At 40.2% G+C, this 19,945-nt stretch overlaps 1 protein-coding gene across 8 annotated transcripts in view; it reads right to left on the reverse strand.

Moving 5' to 3' along the window:
* The window catches only part of tnr (tenascin R (restrictin, janusin)), a 174,230-nt gene extending 161,454 nt beyond the window's left edge, over nt 1–12,776 (reverse strand). For all 8 annotated transcript variants that reach the window (XM_061694707.1, XM_061694706.1, XM_061694705.1 and 5 more), the window contains exon 1: nt 12,512–12,776. The gene's annotated coding sequence lies outside the window, so the exon portion shown is untranslated. The remainder of the gene's footprint in view (nt 1–12,511) is intronic.
* Between the last annotated feature and the right edge of the window lie 7,169 nt (nt 12,777–19,945).

Consider the following 19,945-nt stretch of genomic DNA (forward strand, 5'->3'; position numbering starts at 1 on the left):
ACGCCCCAACCACAAATGGTATCAGTCTATTAGGGATGCAAAACGACCATTGTTAAGATGCGTTGAAGAGAGGCCTCTGCCCACCAATAATATTTGTTTGGGTGAAATCACACTTAACAATCTTTTAACAATGGTGGTAGAGACACCTGAGGGCCAACACTGGGTGTGTTGTTTGTTAATTTCTTAGAGGCCAGTTGCGATTGATTCAATGCCCTGAGAATGCTCTAACAATAGTACTTAGTAGTTGAAGCCAAACAGACAACTCAATGCCACGTGTTGTACTTTCTGAGTACAGTCAAATTTGGCAAAATACTAACATTGTTTGTTAGTATTGTTAGTATTATTTTGTAAGTGGAATATCGGTTGTAACAATGTTAGAGGCACCTTAGGGCCAAAACTTGCTGTGTTGTTTGTTATTTGTTAGGGGCTAAATTATTGATTCTCTTTGGATAGGATAAAAGGACGGCAATATATGTGGGAGATTGGTGGTGTATAAACCCTCCTCCTCAGTTTAGAGATTCTTAACCTTAACAAATACAGGTGCTCTCACTGCTCTTTCAAATCATCTGTCTTCACTGTCCAGTATATTTTCTTTTTGTCCTCAAAAGAATGCAGTTTCTCTTTGAGGTGCAGGTAGACACCAGAGTCTTGATCTCAGCAGTTAGCCCGTCTGTGTTGTGACATGCGCCTGCTCAGTGGTTGCTTGGTTTCCTCAATGTGTATATACATATATCAGTGCATTCCTCAACAGCATACACTAGATTGTTTTTCTAGGTATTGGGTGTCCCGTCTTTGGGGTGTACCAGCCTTTGTTTCAGGGTGTTGCCGGGTTTGAAGCGTACTGCAATGTTGTGTGTTTTCAGGGCCTCTATCAGGTGCCAATGCTCATTGCCTTTTGGCCTGTGGGCTCATGGTAACATTATCAGCTCTGTGTTGTGTGGTTCTGATAATGCCTACTTTGTGTTCCAGTGGGCAATGTGAGTCAAAAAGTAAGTCAGACTCAGGCGAAAGCTTTTCTATCTAGCCTATGCGCATACAGTATACTGATGGTGAGAGGCGAAATGTCTTCTAAGACAACCAGAACAGTCCAGTTGCGATCAATTCATTGCCCTGAGAATGAAATGACCAGGATGAATAAGAATGTTCACAGGTACATTATATCACCGATACTGTGGAAAACAACACCGTTAAGCTTGATGTGGAAACGAAGCAAATCAAGTTAAACGTCATCCTAAAAGCAAAAATAACTGTGTATGTGGCCTCTTTAAAGCCACGTAATTAATTCCAATATTTATGATACACTTATTGAATAACACTAACTACATACTGTCAAAATAATACTTTACCTTTTTACGACACCGAAATTGTTTAGTTAATTAGTTACAGACCAGTACATTAAAATGTGCTCATCAAAATGTTTACTTCCAAAATGCAATTCTGGGTTAAAAAGAGTCATGCAATGCATCCAATGTGAAGTCAGTCAATTTCAAGGTCATCTAGGGTATGAACAATGTTGACCCCACTTAGGGTGAGTGTGTTGACTAATGATGATAGGACAGGGGTGGCGTGTGGCACGAGGGAATGAATTAAGGTCAGATGGTTTCGCCGTACCAAACAGCAATAATAGCTCATATGTCGCATCCATTAAGAATGTCATTAAGTTCAGTGGTGCCAATTATTAGGTATATCTTGCAAACCAGCCAGCAACACCTCTGTTTTGCATATTAAGTGAAAAAGCTCGTCAGAAAAGGTATTTTCTAGAAAAGTATGCAAATGAGAAAATTGGAGCGGTTATAATTGCTGCATGTGTGCTCAGAGTCAAATATGGTCCCCATGTGTGAGCGATAGAAATGTCAAGTTAATGACGCCATTGGTGGTAATTGGACGACAGATGGAGGTACCACGTAAGCAAATGTGTATAAAGGTGCTAGTTTGATTGGTCTGTGGACCCCTGGTCCGATTTAGAAGTGTTACCTCAAAAGTCTAATGTGCATCGCTTCAACAGTATTAAAGAGGTTGTTTCTAATATGTGGCCAAACTGAAAAAAAAAAAAAAAAAAAAAAAAAAAAAACTTGCTTTGCCATTCTATTGTGAACACAATTATCTTTTGTTGAACAACTGTTTTAACAGGATAGAATTGTAAAATGTGAAGGTTTTTCATAGCAATCAAAATTGATTTACTGTACACTAAATAAAGATGTCTTGATGTATACAGTTTGACTTACAACTGATTTTTCCATTTCTGTCCTTCCCTATAAGAAAAAAATGTATCTCATACAATATGAAAAATAATGTCGAAGAGTGTACTGTGTTCAGCCTGTGAGGTTCCACTGTATTGGTTGGCCTTTGCTGAGAGTGAAAAGTGATGGAGTTATTTCCGGGTGCTGAAAATCAGACTAACAATTTTGGTCAAACACTTTCCAAATTATTTCTGCTTTCAAATACGATCGTGACCAAGCTCGAGGACAACAATACAGAAGTCAGAGCAATATAATCTAATTACTGTAAAAAGAAAATATGAATAGGTCAACTGTAAATGTAAAATACTACATCTGAATGACTCTGCAACTGTACTACACTAGCAAAGAAAAGGCCTTTGGGAGGTACACGCTTGTATCCACTCAGCACGCGCACACACACAAACACGCGCACACACACTAACTTGACAGTTTATTAGCCTTCTGAGAGGTTTTTTGGTTGACAGTTTGAGAGATTAATTAGGTGAGGAGGAGACAGGCTGCACTAAAGCTTTTCATTTGAAAGTAAATATGGACTCCTTTTTGAGGGATTAAGTCAAATTTTAACCTTTTACTTATTCTATAAGAGCCAAAAAAAAATAAGGTTATAGCCCTTTTATCAAAAACCAACAGTAAACCTACTGTCTACGGAAATGTGTGTTTTTTGGGCATGTTTTGCAGGATATTTTTCTTGTGTGAAGATTGACTTATCTTCTTATAAAGGTGACATAAAGGGAGAACGTTTGGATAAGAACCAAAACGATGTGGCGAGGGCAGGTTGGACTGAAAAGCCTCACATAATCCCTAGCCAGTCAGGTATCAAACAGCGTCCCCAGCACACCGCAGTGCAATTATTGTATGAACAGAACTAAAGCATATTTACCCGCCAGCTAAAGGCGTCTCTTGGGGGTCGTGTGTTTGTGTATGTGAACATCCTTCACAGGTGACCTGGAGGGGGCTTCACCACCTGAACTTTCTGCTCTCTACTTCACAGTAGGAAAGGAAAAAGCACAGAATCAGAGGTCATTTGAAACACTGCATCATTGGATGTACACAAACACACACACACGCACATTTCAACTACAAGCACACAGTAGCACCAGGGGATTTATGCTTGCAGAGTAAATATCTCGAAAAAGCACACATCTGAAGGAACGGTTGAAAGATACAGAAGACCTTTACAGACTATTTCTCAGTTGCCCAGGTGGAAGAGGAAAATAGAAAGCAGAATGAGGGAGGACATTAACTGTTGAGGGATGTGCGGAGAGTCAGTGGAAGAACGTGAGCAGGGTGAAGGGAACAACAGAAATGTTATGCAGCACTTAAAGCGAAAGAACTCCAGTTTGGATTCAAGTGACTGGCCTTAATGAGAACCATTAACGCAGCTTGCCCAGATTCCCTAAACACTGGGGAGGACTGGAAGATGGCGGCTAAAAATAAAACACCTCAAGCAAATCCCAGATTCATGAGGCAGGCGCTTGTATTATATAAAAAAAAAAAAAAAAAAAAAGAAGAAGAAAAGGAAAAAAGGACATGACACAGGCTGGCATCAGAAGGCGATGCAATAGTACATCCTGGTGGATCCTGGAAAGTGGAAATAACATAACTAGAGTGGTGCCTTGACTTGCAGGTTTAATTCGTTCAGAGATCAACCTCATAATGCAAAACACTCAAATCGCAAATCATACTTCCCCCTAGATATGAATGGCTATACCATTAGTTTGCTCCAGCCTCCCCAAAAAAAAAAACACCAACAAAATATGTGGCAGTGTTTTTTTTTTTTAATAAGAACTAGTAATAGCACTGTAGTGTAATTTACTGTATGAAAACATACAGTAATAGCATAATTAAATAGAATGTAAAAAAATAAACAGTTTGTGTATCATGATTACATGCATTAATTCAATGATCAATGTGTGTCTGGTGTGCATGCCCTGGCCACCAGGGGCCAGAATGATACATGGACATTTTTGGAATACAAGTAGATTTGATGATGAAACACAGAAGAATATTGCCACCTAAACTGGAGTAATATTGGTCATTTTTTAGAGAAGATAAAGAATACATTCCTATGACTATTGTTCTATCCTATGTCTGCATATGCTGCTACTTTAAGCACATCAATGCTAGTTTATTTTGCCCATCTTTTGCATTTTTCATTGTGTGTTAGCATTAAGCTAGCAGAGGTTTGAGACACAAAGTTATGTGGTTTAGTTACACAATGTGTAATTGTCTTTTGTTTCTTCAACTGGGTATGGCAATAAACAGTTGGAAGCAAGCACTTGGAATCTTTTTTGGAAGAATTGTTCACGATCAGCCAAACTGCTCCTTGTTGTGAAGTTCTCTGGCACCCTCTAGTGCTCTTAAAAAACATCTATTCTCACAACTAAAGACACAAAAAAAATCATCGGGCTACGTATAAGTCGAGGTACCACTAAATTTCACACAAGGAATGAGCATGAGGAATTGACTAAATTATATTTGATTGGCATAAGTGTACCAATGTGTAGTCGCTGAACCTTGACGCTAAAACAGGTTGGTGTGAAAGCTGAATCCAGACAGATTTTCGGTGCAAAATTTTGTGGTGGACCAATTTGAAGTTGAAAATCGTTCTGTGACTGAGCTTCTCACCCATTTAAGCTGTATCTCAAATTGTGAGTGAGCTGCAGGATGCTGGGCAGATGTTGTGGCGTTCTGTGCTGTCATCACGTGGCAGTGTATCTGAACCTCAGATTTTGGCTCATGACACAAAGCAAAAAAAAAAAAAAAACGATCAACAGCTCATAACTTGGAAAACCCGTAAGATGGTGCCACTGTACTCTGCTATATTAAGTTACCTTGATCAACCACGGAGCAAATTATTAAATTAATACATTTATTATGAGGTTTTTGTAAATATTTTGGTGGGAATCTCTTTTTGAAAGCTCTGAGGTTTTGTTACCATACCATAGAGTGGAATAATTTTGTTGGGAGAAGATGGGCTGTACTGGAGATCTGCGTGGATGTACTGTATAGTTCAACTTCCCATAGCCGAAGTCATGTTGACTTCTTTAGACAGCAAATTAGTTGACACTTAATCAACCGACCGCTTTCATCCACTTCTTCAAAACATGAAGAACATCAGTCCCACACAATGGACTTAATTCCTAGTATTTATCATTATTATGCCCATCTCAACTTTGCTATCTTCTGCTAGGGTGTTTTCTTCTGCTAGACCGTCACTAGACTGCTTTCACATGAATATCAGTACGACAGAATTACTCTATTTTGTCACAGGTGGCTTTTGTATTTGAAAGTTAAGAGGTTCAAGCACGAGCCTCTGAGGGCTTTGCTGTTCCACGTTGCCAATCTGCTGTATTTTTTCCTTTCCTTTAAACAAAGAGGTTTATTTGTTTGGCTAATTTTTGGAATATACTCTTGGAATATAGATTTGTGGAGAAAGATGATCTCATTGCCATTTTAAGCCATCTTAAATCTAAATACCAAATAAATTAACATACTGCATGATAGTTGATTGGTATTGTCTAGATCTTGTTTCAAAGAAAACATAACTGGACGAAGAAGGTATTCATATGTTACGAGCTGAATTAAAGACTCCATTTGATTTAAGTGCCCAGAGTACCATGGAATGAGTAAAATAAGAGTTTTAGATCACGTCCACAATATCGTCCAACATGGGCCATTTCCCTCATAGGTCCAGAAGGGAGAGAAATTCTTAACTGTCAAACTCTGCTCTCCTCCACATATTTCTTTTTTTCAAACGGCTAGCTCACATTTTAAGATCCTCTAAGGCTTTTCTCGCTTCACTCAATGTCTGCGCACAGTGATGCCAAGCTTCAAACAACAGCCCACACTGCTCTCCCGCTTCTGTGATACAATCATGATTTACAGTCCACATTTGTCAAATTTACAGCCATTCAACCAAATAAGACAATCCATGCCCCGTGCATACTGCAAAGCCGCTGTTCCTTTCAGTTCTTTTGTCATCATGTTAATTGGTTTTCTTTCTTTATTATTTTAGTATATAAAAGAGAAGCGCACAGACATATCACAGCACGTGCTTCGGGTCTCACACAGTACCGTGTATGACGAGCATCATCGGTACATTCATCCTTGCTCCGCTAATAAAGTGCTGTGTGGTCAAGAGATCAACTGCCAAGAGCTCCGTAGTTTTGGGTATGGCTGGCTATAAAACAGCATGGGGGGGGGGGGGGGGGGGGGGGAAACAATCCCACAAATAGTGGTACGCACCATTAAATCGACATATAGCATACAACAGCAAAACAAAAACGAGTGAATATTGAACGTATTTCCACAGGGAGCCCACTGTCATACGGATACCTTTCAGATTTCAAAATCTTATTTCTGTAGCCTCCTGTACCCAAGCAATCACTTAAAGCGATTTAATTCAAGTTTGCATCATGCAATTGTGCTGGCTTTCATGTTAAACAATATAAATTATGTGGACAAAAGTATTTAGACAGCCAGGCCATAACGTGAAGTAAAACTAGAAGGAAATCAGACATTTGTCCCGCTCCTTTGCGTCTATAAAAGCTTCCACTCTACTGGAATGAGATTTTGGAATGCATGTGTTAGAAAAATACAGTGTATGCCTTTGCACTTATAAAATGCATTCTATGTAATTACAACTTCATATACTGTAATCTTTTGTTTTTGTACAAGGATAAGAAAGCAGACCTTGTTCTTCTCTCTCTCTGTAATATTGTATTACCACTTTTGTGTGAGACAAGGTAAGATGTCTGTGGTTGGGGGGGGGGCACCACTTGCATGAGGCAGGTGATAACTGCCTGTTCATGTGTGTGTATATAATTATTACTGCGGTCAAATAAATACAAAAAGGAATGATGGAAATATAGCAAGTCCTGAAATGAATACTTCAGACAAAGTTGGGTGTGCAGGGCAGTACACTTAGTTATGACACAGAGGCCAAAGTGCTGTATCACTCTAGTGTGCCGGGAGAGACTATCAGGAGTGTAGCCAGGAAATTATCCAATTTCACTTAATTTGTGTGAAAATCCTCAATTATGTATTACAAATGAATGCCTTTATCGTTGTACATCTTTCTATGACAGTGATGTAATAGTGAAAGGCAGAACAATGAAATGCTCTTCCATTAGATAGCAGGTGTTTCCATTTACATAACAGAAAAAGTCATGGCTTCCTGCAAATATATCAGCTTTGTCTTCAATTAAACAAACCAAATTAGTGAGTACATTGATCATCATTATTTCAGTATTTTTGTTTAGTGTTTTGAGTGTTCTTATGTAAAATGGGTGACTTGGCTCAATAAAGGTTGGGAAACACTGATATACACCACAGTGGAAAAGAGTTGATAGTTCTATCTTAGGTAGGTGAAGCAGTGACACTATTTTTGAAATAAGCAATGAGGGTAAACTGTGATTTTAGAGTTTGAGGCTTTCTGCCATCTTAGCATGGCTTCTTCTGTATAAATCTTAATGGTATGTGATGGACGATGCAGACACTAATGGAAAGCCAGCCAAATTGAACGGTCTACCTAATTGCAAGTAATGACGGCGGCGTACTTAGTGCAATTAACACTTAAGGAAAGGGAAGGAAAAGCAACAATTTTCCTGGAATTATGTAAATTATTAATTAACACCCAAGACCACAGCAGTCTGGTTCAGTTCTCCATTGGCTGGCAAATAGATGTGAATGAGTTGGAAGCAGTGAAAGAACTGTCGTTAATCCACAAGTAGCAGCGGTGTGTGCAAAGGTTAACAAATGCCACCTGTGTCATCTGCATTTTATGGCAATAGTTTGTACTTGTGATGTAAGCACTCTGCTGATGCTCTCACAGACCAATTTCCATTTATTAAAAAAAAAAAAAAAAAACTGCCCAGCAACAAACAGCTAACCCTCGAGCTCTGTGGGGCGAGATTGTTTCTTTCCAGCCATTTTAAATTAAATAAAAACAGTGGAACCTCTGAAGTAGAACATGATCCATTCCAGAACACTGGTTGCCTTCCGGTTTGTCAAGTGTATATTAAAACTCAAAATCAAAGCTCCAGGCATCCATGGACAATCCGAAATTGTAGAGATCCATCACGGTTCGAGGACAAGACTCAATACAGTAGTACTGAAAACAATAATTGTGTACTCAACTGTGGTGACTCATAATGGACATGAACATATGAATGTTCATTACTGTGTTTGACTGAGAGGTTCTTCACATTTTGAGTAAACACAACAGACTTTGCAGTGCACATTCCCTCTACATCAACTTTGAGTCGCTTTAGCTGTATTGTATTGAACTGTCGCTGTTGTTATTGCCAGTGATGTCACGTCAAATTTCTGGAAATATACAAAGTGTCCCAGAAGTCACTTTAACACTTCCATTGGCCATGTTAGTTTTGTTTTTGTTTTTTCATCTGGCCAGATCTCAGGCCATCAGCATTTGACAGTTCAAGCTTTGCAGTTTGTGTAAGCGTATCATTCTTTTTTAGGGATGTTAAAGCCTTGAATTTGGCCAATACCGATATCGGTCCAATCCAATTTCAGCAATAATCATACATAAGTTACTTATTTTATTGTATGTACTGTTAGAAAAGGCATGATCATGTGGTATTAACTCAAACACAGAACAATAATCAGCAAAAGTAGGCATGAGAAAAACTGACCTATTTATAATTAACCAATGGATTACATAAAGTAACAGCTGTGCACGTCTTGATCTCCGTGAGGCAGTGTGATGCACACAATGAGCCACACACTTGTAGTAACAAAGAAAGTCACGATCGAATATTGTCATTGTAACTCGTTTTTCAGAGTTTGAAGAATATATGCCAGAGAGTACTGTTATATTGCCTTTGTGTATGTGTTAATACAGCGTTTGTGTGCCAATATTTATTATTTTAACCAATATAAGTGCCGCGTGTTCGATGCTCATTTTCGTTAGCTCGTCAATTGTGTTTTTCATTCATTGTGTGTTACCTTTTTGTGAACAAAAACAAAGAAACTGTCTTAGTCTGTGATGTATTTGAACATTCAGTAGGTGTAATTGTTTTATGTCTATTCAGTTTTCAAGTGAACTTCAACTGGAGTGTCAATACACAACTTTAAGCATGCAACATTCACTCTTACTCCATGTTACTTTGTTGTACCTTAGGATCATGTTGTTGTGATCACATGGGCTTTGCACACCGTCCGGGCGCTGCTAGAAAGAAGTGCGAGAGCGGAGCATGGAAGGGACTGCTTGAATAACAGTGGTAAAATCTGAGATTTTAGATCCAGTCCGATCCGATCCTTGTTTTTATGCTGACATCGGACCGATTTCCGATCTCAAAGATCGGATTGGGACACCCCTAATTCTCTTACCCATGGCTTGCCAATTAACATTGGAGCAGCACTCCAAAACTGCCACGTGCCAAGAAGTTCTTCTGTGCCGTCTCCTCCAACGCGTAGTCAAATATCCGCAATCTATGGCAAGCTTCTCGAAACAGGATCTGTTCTTCACAAATCACGAAGCGGAAGGCCTGCTACGACCATCACTAATGAAAACACCAAACTCCTAGAGCAGTGGTTGAAGAAAAGCCAGCACTGCAACTAAGCATCAACAAAAAGCTTGATTCAGTGGATGTAGTGACTTTTGGGAGACCCCGTATTGGCCCATTTTGCTCTCAATGCACATTTTATGATTTCTATCTAGAGCTAGTTAAGCAGGCAACACACATACCGATAATCAGGCCGAATTTCGACAACCCCCGCCCCTCTTTCCAGTAAAAGTCAGCAAAGACTCATTTATCAGATCTCTAAAAGATTATCCTGAGCAATGATCCGTGGTGTGGGGTATGTTAATCGTGATTTTTTTTTTTAGCCCCTCTCTGATCTGCTCGGAAAATGGTCGGGGTTGACAATAGTAAGTCTGTTCAATATTTCCAATCGCAAATCTTTGTGTGTGGCCAACACAGAATTTTGTGGATAGCCAATTAGGAAGCGGCCTGAAGCTTGAGCTGCGGTCGGACTCCACAAAGACAGGATCAACTGGTTGTGTTATGTTTGTAAACGTGTCTTAGCAGTCATTCACCACAGTAAAAATGTGTTTGCAACCGCGATGTAGTTGCAAGATGAGCTAACAGTTTGCCTAGTTTCTTCTATTTCGTCTTTTACTATACACTTTCTTCTTTGCTGTATTTTCGGATAGTCTGGAGGCACCGTGAAACCATGCTGCCTCTCACAGGTCAGTTTTGGTACTATGACAGATATCTGTTTTGAGGGAATAGACTCAGACTTGTCGGTGGAGATAAGTGTGAGCTGTGCTGTGTTGATCATCTCGAGTACACCCCGACCGATAAGAGCAGCAAGCACCGGTTTTCAGGCAACAAGCATAGGGTCTCTCACATTTTAAAAATCGGCTAAGCTGTTAAGAACCACTACGTGTGTACCCCACTTTAGATTTGTAGGGCTTTAAGAGTGAAGTGATAGAGAGATTCTAACATATGTAGTACTCAAAAGAAAGATGGAGAAAAATAGCTCGGATTCGTCTCAGCTTGATGATGCCATTCGGGAGGGGGGAAATAAAACTCTGCAAGACAGAATGATGGATCCGAACAAATAGGCCAAATAGGTATGAAAAGAATAGTGACAAATTCAACTTATTTCCACAGCTAGTTCAATTTTCCCATCACTCTGTTTCCCTTTTCACATCAGCACCACTTCCAGCCACATCCCTATGTCAGCCTCCCTGCTGTGACCACGGACAATGTGTCTCGCTTGGCTTTGACAAATTAGATGGCAATAACCTTCACAGGACAGTGCGGATGGGAACGAGAGGGAGGTGGCGACTGGACAGTTTTTGGAGGAGGGAGGGGAGACTGGAAAGAGAACGGGATACCCGTGCAGATTGATGGCGAGACATATCGGGGACAGCAGGCGTTTACAAATTGGACAGAGACGTGCGATACTCATTCAGCGATTAGGGGGAGAAACGGCGCGCACGTAAACTGACACAGAAAGTGTTTTTCCTAATGAGTTTGAACATTTGTAACTCTGCAGGAGAGGTGCTTCATCCGACTTCTCTTGCTAAGCATTTCATCATATAGCAACTAGAAAAAGGTGCTGATGGTGATGCTTAAATTGTTAATCTATGACAAAAACACCACTTTTCAGTTAATGAACTGACATGTCAGCTGTTAATGAATATATTTTGCTTTTGTTTTGTTTCAAATGAGAAATGTAGGTGGCCTTGGCTTCACCCTGAAGAAAGGGTTGATAACATAACCATGCAGTTTTGTTATATGTTGCGTTTGCCATATCCCACACTGGGGAATAACATTTAGGGTAGCTAGCTTCATTTTGACAGCTTTAATTGCATTGTGTCACTTTAAAATATTTGTGATATTTCATTATTTTCTTTCCTCACTTCGTTAAAAGTACGCAAAGATGGAAATAATTCCCACAAGTTGAGTATCTTTGTGATTTTGGACAACTCTGCTCACAAGCTACAATAATATGTACACCTTCACACCTTCTTTCACAAGAGTTGTATCAAAAAAAATTTGATTTGTAAAGACAGTAACACTTAGGTTTGATTGATATGGTCCATGAGGTATTAATTTAAAGATATACTGTATATGCTATTGTGGCTGCAGTTTGCATGCATGATCCTGCATCCGTACTGAGCGTGCGACATTTAAATATTTGGTTTACTTAAAAACCTTACAAGAGAAGGTTGAAATATTAGGAAAACCCTTTCAGTATTAATGTATTCTATTCTAACGTTTTACAACACAGCAATAAACATGCATACACACACATGAACACATGAAACAGAAAAAAAATCATAATTGTTTTTTCCCGGCTCTCAAAGTGTCCTGATCAACGTGAAAATGGTAATCAACTGAAACAATGGCAAATTCTAAACACCTATGCAACCCCTGAGACCATTGCCAAGCAATTCTAAAACCAAGTAAAACCCAACAGCAGCTGCTATGAAATAAACCCCAAACACAATGAACCCACAAATACTCATCCATCCATCCACCAATTGTCCGAACCGCTTTTCCTCATAAAAATAGTCGCTGGATCATGAGTTTAGTGTGATCGTGCCTGCTACCTGATTTCTTTCATAAGCTTTTTTCATGAAAATGTGTAATAAGATAAGTGACTACAATTCAGCAACTTAAACATCATACAGAAAGCTGTCGTTTCTCCTCCGTTGCTTCCTCGCATCGCTTACAAGGCAACACATATAAACAGACATAAGGGACAAAACAACTTCAGACAACTTCACTCACCCGCCACTTGCCGATAGCTTCCGAATTCAGGCGGCCGTCTACCTGTCCTCGCTCTCTTTCAAACCGTGGCTGGTTCACACAAGTCCGGGACCGCTTGCTATTTTACATGGAGCTGTGTTCGTCGAGGTGTCAGCCGCCTCTGGTGGTTGTGGTGGTGGTTCTGGTGTTGGTCCTCGCTGGTTGCACTGGGCTCAGATGTGCCCTCTCATCTCATCCGCTCAGCTGCAGTGGAGAACGTGAGGACGAGCAGAGCAACCTGCTCCACTTGCTCTCTCACTGGGAAGCTGAAACGCCCCCCAACTGTTCCCTCTCTCTCTTCCTCTCTCGCTCCCTCTCTCTCAGCCTGTCAGATGCTCACTCCGACTTAACTCTTCACTCTGTCACTCCCTCCCGCCGAGGCCGACTGATGGATGCTAGCTCACCATCTTATTTTATCACGTTCTCCATTGAATTCTCAGCTAGTTTCTCCATCTCTCTTCATTGATGTGCGCACTGGTGTCACACAGAGTGCAGCCTCTAGTGGCAGCCTTCTTTCTCCAAACTGCTCAGCGTTTGAAATTTGCCTCAGGAGTGATGGTGTTCCGCCCCAGGACTTGGCTCTGCACCAACACCTGCAGAAAAGAACCAAATAGAAATAGAAAAAGAAAAAATGTTAAAAAAAATTAAACTTATCTTCGTCTTATATCATAGTCATCGCACTCAATAAACTTGTACTTCCCAACCTTTATTGAGCCACGTAGTTTGCATTATGTCACAAAAAGTCTGCATATAGAGTGGTGCCTTGATTTAAGAGAGTAAGTTGATCCGTGACCACACTCGTAACTCAAAGCACTTGTAGCTTTCCCCGTTGAAATGAATGCAAATGCCATTAATCTTTTCCAGCCCTCCATAAATCACCAACAACAAATTAAATATGGAATTTTATGGAATCAATTTGGCTCATGATAAGCACTGCACGAATAAAAAAAAATTGCATTGATTGACAATTGGTCAAAGTCAGCTCTTAAACTTGACTTTTTTAACTATTACTTTAATACAAACCACCCAAATGTTTAATGAATATATAATTTTAATTAATTGAGCATATGTTATTGCCAACCAGTTCTGGGTGTACCCCGCCTCCTGCCCGATGATAGCTGGGATAGGCTCCAGCATGCCCGCGAACCTAGTGAGGAGAAGCGGCTCAGAAAATGGATGGATATGTTATTGCCTGAATCCTAAGCTTGAGACACGAAATTGTTCAATTTGAATATTTCAGTTTGCAACAAAATAAAAGACCAAAACCAATCATATTGATTTGCTTCAGGATACAATGTTTGGAATTGAAAATCAATTTTAGTTAATTGGGCTTCAATTACTGTTGCACGGTTGACACCGAATGTTTCGATAACTTTAACAAGAACAGGATGAATTAACACACAGACAGGAAAAGAAAATAGCACAACATTGAAAATATTTCACGATTAAACGTTACCTATCGCGGCCACCCTGATGAGGAAAAACAGTACAACGAATGAACGGTGGATGGACACTACTTAGGTGTGGTGGAGACTATATAGTAATTATTAAAGATAATTTAATGTAGAAACTTATCATTGATCTCGCGAGCAGGTGGATTCAAGTCAATTAAACCAACGTAACCCGGAAGTAACATTAGAGTCAGTGGGTAAGATGATGCTGCTCCTAGCGGCTACATCGGGAATTACAACAACACCGAGGCACCTGCAATTAAAACTGTTTGATTTCCAATTTATGTGTGAGTAACCATTGCTATTGAATACATTAAATTTCTCTCGTGCATAGTAGTTACAATATTCTTATAATAAAGATATTATATTATAATAATTTAGATGGATGGCTTCATGGATGGGTGGCTGGATGATAGATAGATACTCGTTTGTAAGATCACTACTACATATTGCATGAAGATCAGCTCCCCTTTTCTAGCAATGTCAGACATGCATTAAGTTAGAAAGCCGACATTTTCCATGGAAGTTGATATTATAGCTTAGCGTGACAGCACTCCGCATTCTGTGGTCAGGAACTGCTGAAAGTAAAAATAATAAATAAAAAGAGTGTGACAAATATCTCCAAGGATACTCTATAAATGTCTCGTCTCACCCCAAACTGAACCCAACATCTTTTATGATAGGCTATACAAACACAAAGTGGACGATAACACTCGAATCCCTGCATTTTAGTGTCATTTGAAGATTTAATGGCTGCATGGCAACCATCTTGAATCAAGTACTTATGATTTCATAGTGATTGTATTTAGTCCTTAATATCTATACCAAAACAGCAATTTCAAAAGTTTGAATCATAATAATAATCCCCATGATCCAAATCCAAAAATGCCCTTGGCATACAGCGGAGAGGTGAGATTATGCTCAACCCTCAGTGAGTCACACTCGACAACTTCTGCATCCAATGATCGCCACAAGATGAGGAGTCATAGTCCATTCGCATCATCTAAGGAAAAGAGAAAAGACAGCTGGCTTTCCTGCAAACACGATAGATAATAAACTCTAATGTGTGGGCAGACCACTGAGGAAGTGGCCTAGATAGATAGAGATGCAGGGGATTGCCATTAAACGGATTTAGACAGGGAACCTAATGCTAGCGGTTACAGCTGAGGAACAGGCTCCAACAAGAATAATCACTGAGAGCTAGAAAGAAGTTAAAGGGGGACATTTTATGGAAACTTGGCTTTTTAATGGCTTGTATGTATACAAATAAGACGGGTATCTGGAGCACTTGCACACCCATCAAGTGTGAAATTAAACAACCAAGTCAATCTTTTGAGGATCTTCCTATTTCTCAAAATGTGTTTGTGAATGAAACCTTCTGCACTTCCGCCCCACTGTTACGTAACAGTTTTTAATTTATTGGTTTATTTGTTAGGGCCCATGTACAAGAAACAGTACACAAGAGATTCTCTGTGCCAGATTATAGCTTTGTAGCTAATTTACAAAAAAATAACTAAAAGATTAGAGAAGGTAAACTGTATCTGGCATCACAAATCATCTTTCCCCATTGAAATGATTCGTCATGCCATTAATCCGTTACAGCCCGCATAAAACACCAACAAAAAAATCATAACTCTACACTATTACACTTTATAAAAACATACAATAATAACATAATTAAATACAACGTAAAGAATTAAAAAGTTTGCACATCATGATTTAATGCGTTCAATGCGCAACTCCTTCGGCTGTGCGCATCTTGGCCACCAGGGGGGCAGTGTAAGACATGCATACGTACAGTATATATACACAAAGAAGGCAGTCCCAACATCTCTGTAAACTGCAGTAATAGTATTCAAAAATACACCCACTTGAGTTACACTGCTCACAGCTATATACTAAAATAAGTGTACTCTATTACTTACATAGTTATGCGTATATAATCACATAAATTTCATTTCACCCGCAAGCAGTGTATCCTCGCAAAGTGCGCATATATGTACTCACATAAAGCGCATTAGTCAGTATACTCGGATTACATTACTCACTCCTATATTCATCAACCCTGACATGAAGTGCATTAGTCAGTAGTCACATAATATATGCAAATACACCCACATGAATCTCATTACTCTCTCACATCTAACTCCATCCATCCATCCATTTTCTGAGCCGCTTCTCCTCACTCGGGTCGCGGGCGTGCTGGAACCAATCCCAGCCATCATCGGGCAGGAGGCGGAGAACACCCTGAACTGGTCGCCAGCCAATCGCAGGGCACATACAAACAAACAACCATTCGCACTCACATTCAAACCTACGGCAATTTAGAGTTGTCAATCAACGCACCATGCATGTTTTTGGGATGTGGGAGGAAACCGGAGTGCCTGGAGAAAACCCACGCAGGCACGGGGAGAACATGCAAACTCCACACAGGCGGGGCCGGGGATTGAACCCGGGTCCTCAGAACTGTGAGGCTGACGCTCTAACCAGTCGGTCACCGTTCAGGGTGTACCCCGCCCCCTGCCCGATGACAGCTGGGATAGGCTCCAGCACGCCCGCGATCCTAGTGAGGAGAAGCGGCTCAGAAAATGGATGGATGGATGGATGGATGAATAAAGTATCTGTCTTTCTATTTTTCTATTTATATTTCTTTCTGTTTGTCCGTCAGTCCGTGTGTCTAGCAATCTACAGTGTACTGAAAAGTATACAGTAGTTTTAAGTCAGTGTTGACAGGCTTGGTCTCTTAAGATACATTTTTTCGTTTCTTTGGAGAATGTTCTGTAATTTATGATTTAGTGAGGATTCCCGGGTAGCTAGGGTGGGTGAAGATCCAGAGACACTTTCAAGCAGTAGTCATAGTCCGGCAACTGGTCTACGCTGTCTCAAACACTGTCATGCAGAGGCAATATCTTGCAGAAAGACCCACATCCCCAATAAATGTGACACCCCTGCACAATTGGGGTGGAAAATGAGACAGGGCCCCCACCAGAAACGGCATGATTTCAATGACACGAGAAAGAGGGTGTGTAAGGCTCACTATAGTTTTTGTCCCTGTGGTATGTTTGACAAAAGCATGTCACAGATATGTTAGCAAGACACTTGGGAACTGTTTTAAATTGTGAGGAGAAAATTCATATGTCCCCTTAAGGTAACTTTAATTTGTCTACGTGTACAACAGATTCATAACATTATTCCGAACTGCAAGCTATAAAGACTCATTGCACACTTTGTGTTTTGTTTACCTCTCGAACCAAGCAGTCATGGGGAAACTAATGCATTTTCAATATCCTATAATGTGCCATCATTCATTGCGGCGTTGCCCATTATGGTGAAGTGGAGCATTTCATGAAAATGTTATCCTTAGCAATGATTTCAATCACAACCGTCTCTTTTCGCCGTGCCCTTAACTGCTCCCAATAGTCTTCATACTGCATTGTCAAACAAAGCTAAACAGGCCCGTTCTGTTTGCGGGCAACAATGTTTATATTAACTCAGATGTGATACCGGACTAAATAAGGCCTGTAATAGGGGTTCTTATTAAAGACTTTGATAAGGCTCGGTATACGCCCGCTTTTGCTTTGCTGCCGCAAAATGGGTATTGAAGAGCGGTGAGGGATTGCAGGGGGGTGCAGGATACATCAGTACGGCAACTGAATAATAATGCAACTCTTCAGTTTGGGAAGCTAATTCCATTGCAACGACACAATATTTGGCACATTGTTCCTGGGAAAAAGGACTAAGACAGTGTTATAGACGAAGTCCTTGGTCCATCATAATGTGCACAGAAATGTTCTTTAGGGTTGCCCCCCACTTGATGTGTGTGATTGTGCATGTGTGTGTGTGTGCGAGTGTGTGTGTATGTATGTGTGTGCGTGTGTGTGTGTGAGTGTGTGTGTGTGTGTGTGTGTGTGTGTCTTAAGGATCACGGGTGCTGACAGGGGATAAGCCTCCCGCTCTCCAATCAATACGGCTTTTCCTTTCACACTGCAACTCTGTCGCAAGTAGAAACCTGGGGAATTCGCTCAAAGTGGAGAGGCATATTTCCCAAAAAAGTATATATATTTTGTACTACACACAGAGGATGGCAAACCAAACAATGAAGTAGCAGGCTCAGGGAAGAGTATAAACCTTGATGCCTAACCATAAAAACTGCAAAGCACAAATAGGAATAAATAATTTATTGATTTATTTATTTTTTTGGGGGGGGGGGGTTACATGCACAGCACACAAGTCGTCCAAGATGGGACAAACTTCCCTCTAGGTTCAATAATATAATGTAATTTTGCCTTAATATACCAATTTAAAGTTAATGTTGACAATACATTGGCTTGTAATAATAATAAACTTAAATAGAAGAATCGAGGTGGCACGGTCGAGCATGTGGTTATCACATCTGCCTCGCATTCGAGAGGTTCTGATATCAAATTTCGGCTCTCCCCATGTTTCAGCGGGTACTCCAGCTTGCGCCGACATCCCAAACACCTGCAGGTTAGTTTAATTAAAGAGTCGAAATTGTCCATAGGTGTAAGTGTGAATGGTTGTTTGTCAGACTGCCTCTCACCCAAAGTCAGCAGACAGGCTCCATGCTCCCATGACCCTAATTAGGACAAGTGCCATAGAAAACGGATGGCTGGATGGATGGTGTTGATTTAGTTGGACTTTGGAGGTTCCGCTGAGATAGAATCCTCACTGTGCGGTGTAATGACTGACACTGTGTTTATGTTATCCATCATTGTACTCAATCTCATCAAAGATGCGTTGCTGTGGTGACCTGCCATTCTTGTTGTTCTCCTCCACCATGAAAATGAAGACGAGTGGCAATTGAGTGATGGAGTCCTGCGGATGCTTGCAAAGTGCTGACGGAAAGCACAGCGAGACAACATCTGCCCGAGGAGCTCAAGTCGCTAAATCAGCACATTTGTCGAACATCTTCGCACTTTTTGTTCTTTCTTTTATGTTGTCATCAATTATTTATTGTCTCGGGTGTGTCATACTTGAAATTCTCTTTGTTTTTAGTGCCGTCTGCTATTGTAGTGTTGTTTATTTGGTATTGTGGAGAAGTATTGGGCCACCACTGGCTGGTTGTTTTTATGAGCTTTTTCACAGCAATCATTTGACAGAACATTGTAGAAGAGATCAACTTAGCAGGAAACTTTGGAGAGTTGTGAGGCAATTTAGAGCAGGGATCTCAAACTCACGGCCTGGGGGCCAATTGCTGGCCCGCAGGATGATATTTTGACGCTCCCTACTTGACATCAAAGTTTAGTGTTAATGCGCACTGGAATTTTACTGTCCAAGTAAACATAAAACAAAGAGAATTACACGTTGTGTATTTAAAACGACCACATAACTGCCTTTAAGTCCGCTAGCTTAGTACTTACAAAAAAGGAAATGGCACAGAAATGGGAACAAATAGCATCTACATGGCAGTGGTATTACGTTTTTAACGAAGGTTATTTGAACACAAACAGTGCAGCAACACATATAGTAAACAGACAATATAATAATACTCAGTCATATTTTTTTTTTTCTGCGAAAGAACGACAAATATTACTGTGAGTCACTTACAGTAGATTGAAAGTCTTTGTCGTTTGTGTCTACATGACTATGATACTGCAGCTCGATGGTGCACACCAGAAGGAGCCGCAAATAATTAAGCAATATGCACAAACTGTTTAATTATTTACATTCTGTTCAATTATGTTATTGCTATATGTTTTTATAAAGTACGATATTACTATTTTCCTTATTAAAAAACACACATTACAAAGATTTGGGGTGTTTTTTGGGGGGAGGCTAGAATGGATTCATGGCATTTCAATTCATTTCAATGAGGAAAGATGATTTGAGATACTCGGGTTTTGAGTTAGGGGGTTGGTCATGGAACAAATTAATCTCGTATCTCAAGCCACCACTGTATGTATATTTTGTTGATATCGTCATATTCACATTATGATTTGGATAG

This window comes from Phycodurus eques, chromosome 13 (genome assembly GCF_024500275.1).
Source record: "Phycodurus eques isolate BA_2022a chromosome 13, UOR_Pequ_1.1, whole genome shotgun sequence".
Classification (NCBI taxonomy): Eukaryota; Metazoa; Chordata; class Actinopteri; order Syngnathiformes; family Syngnathidae; genus Phycodurus; species Phycodurus eques.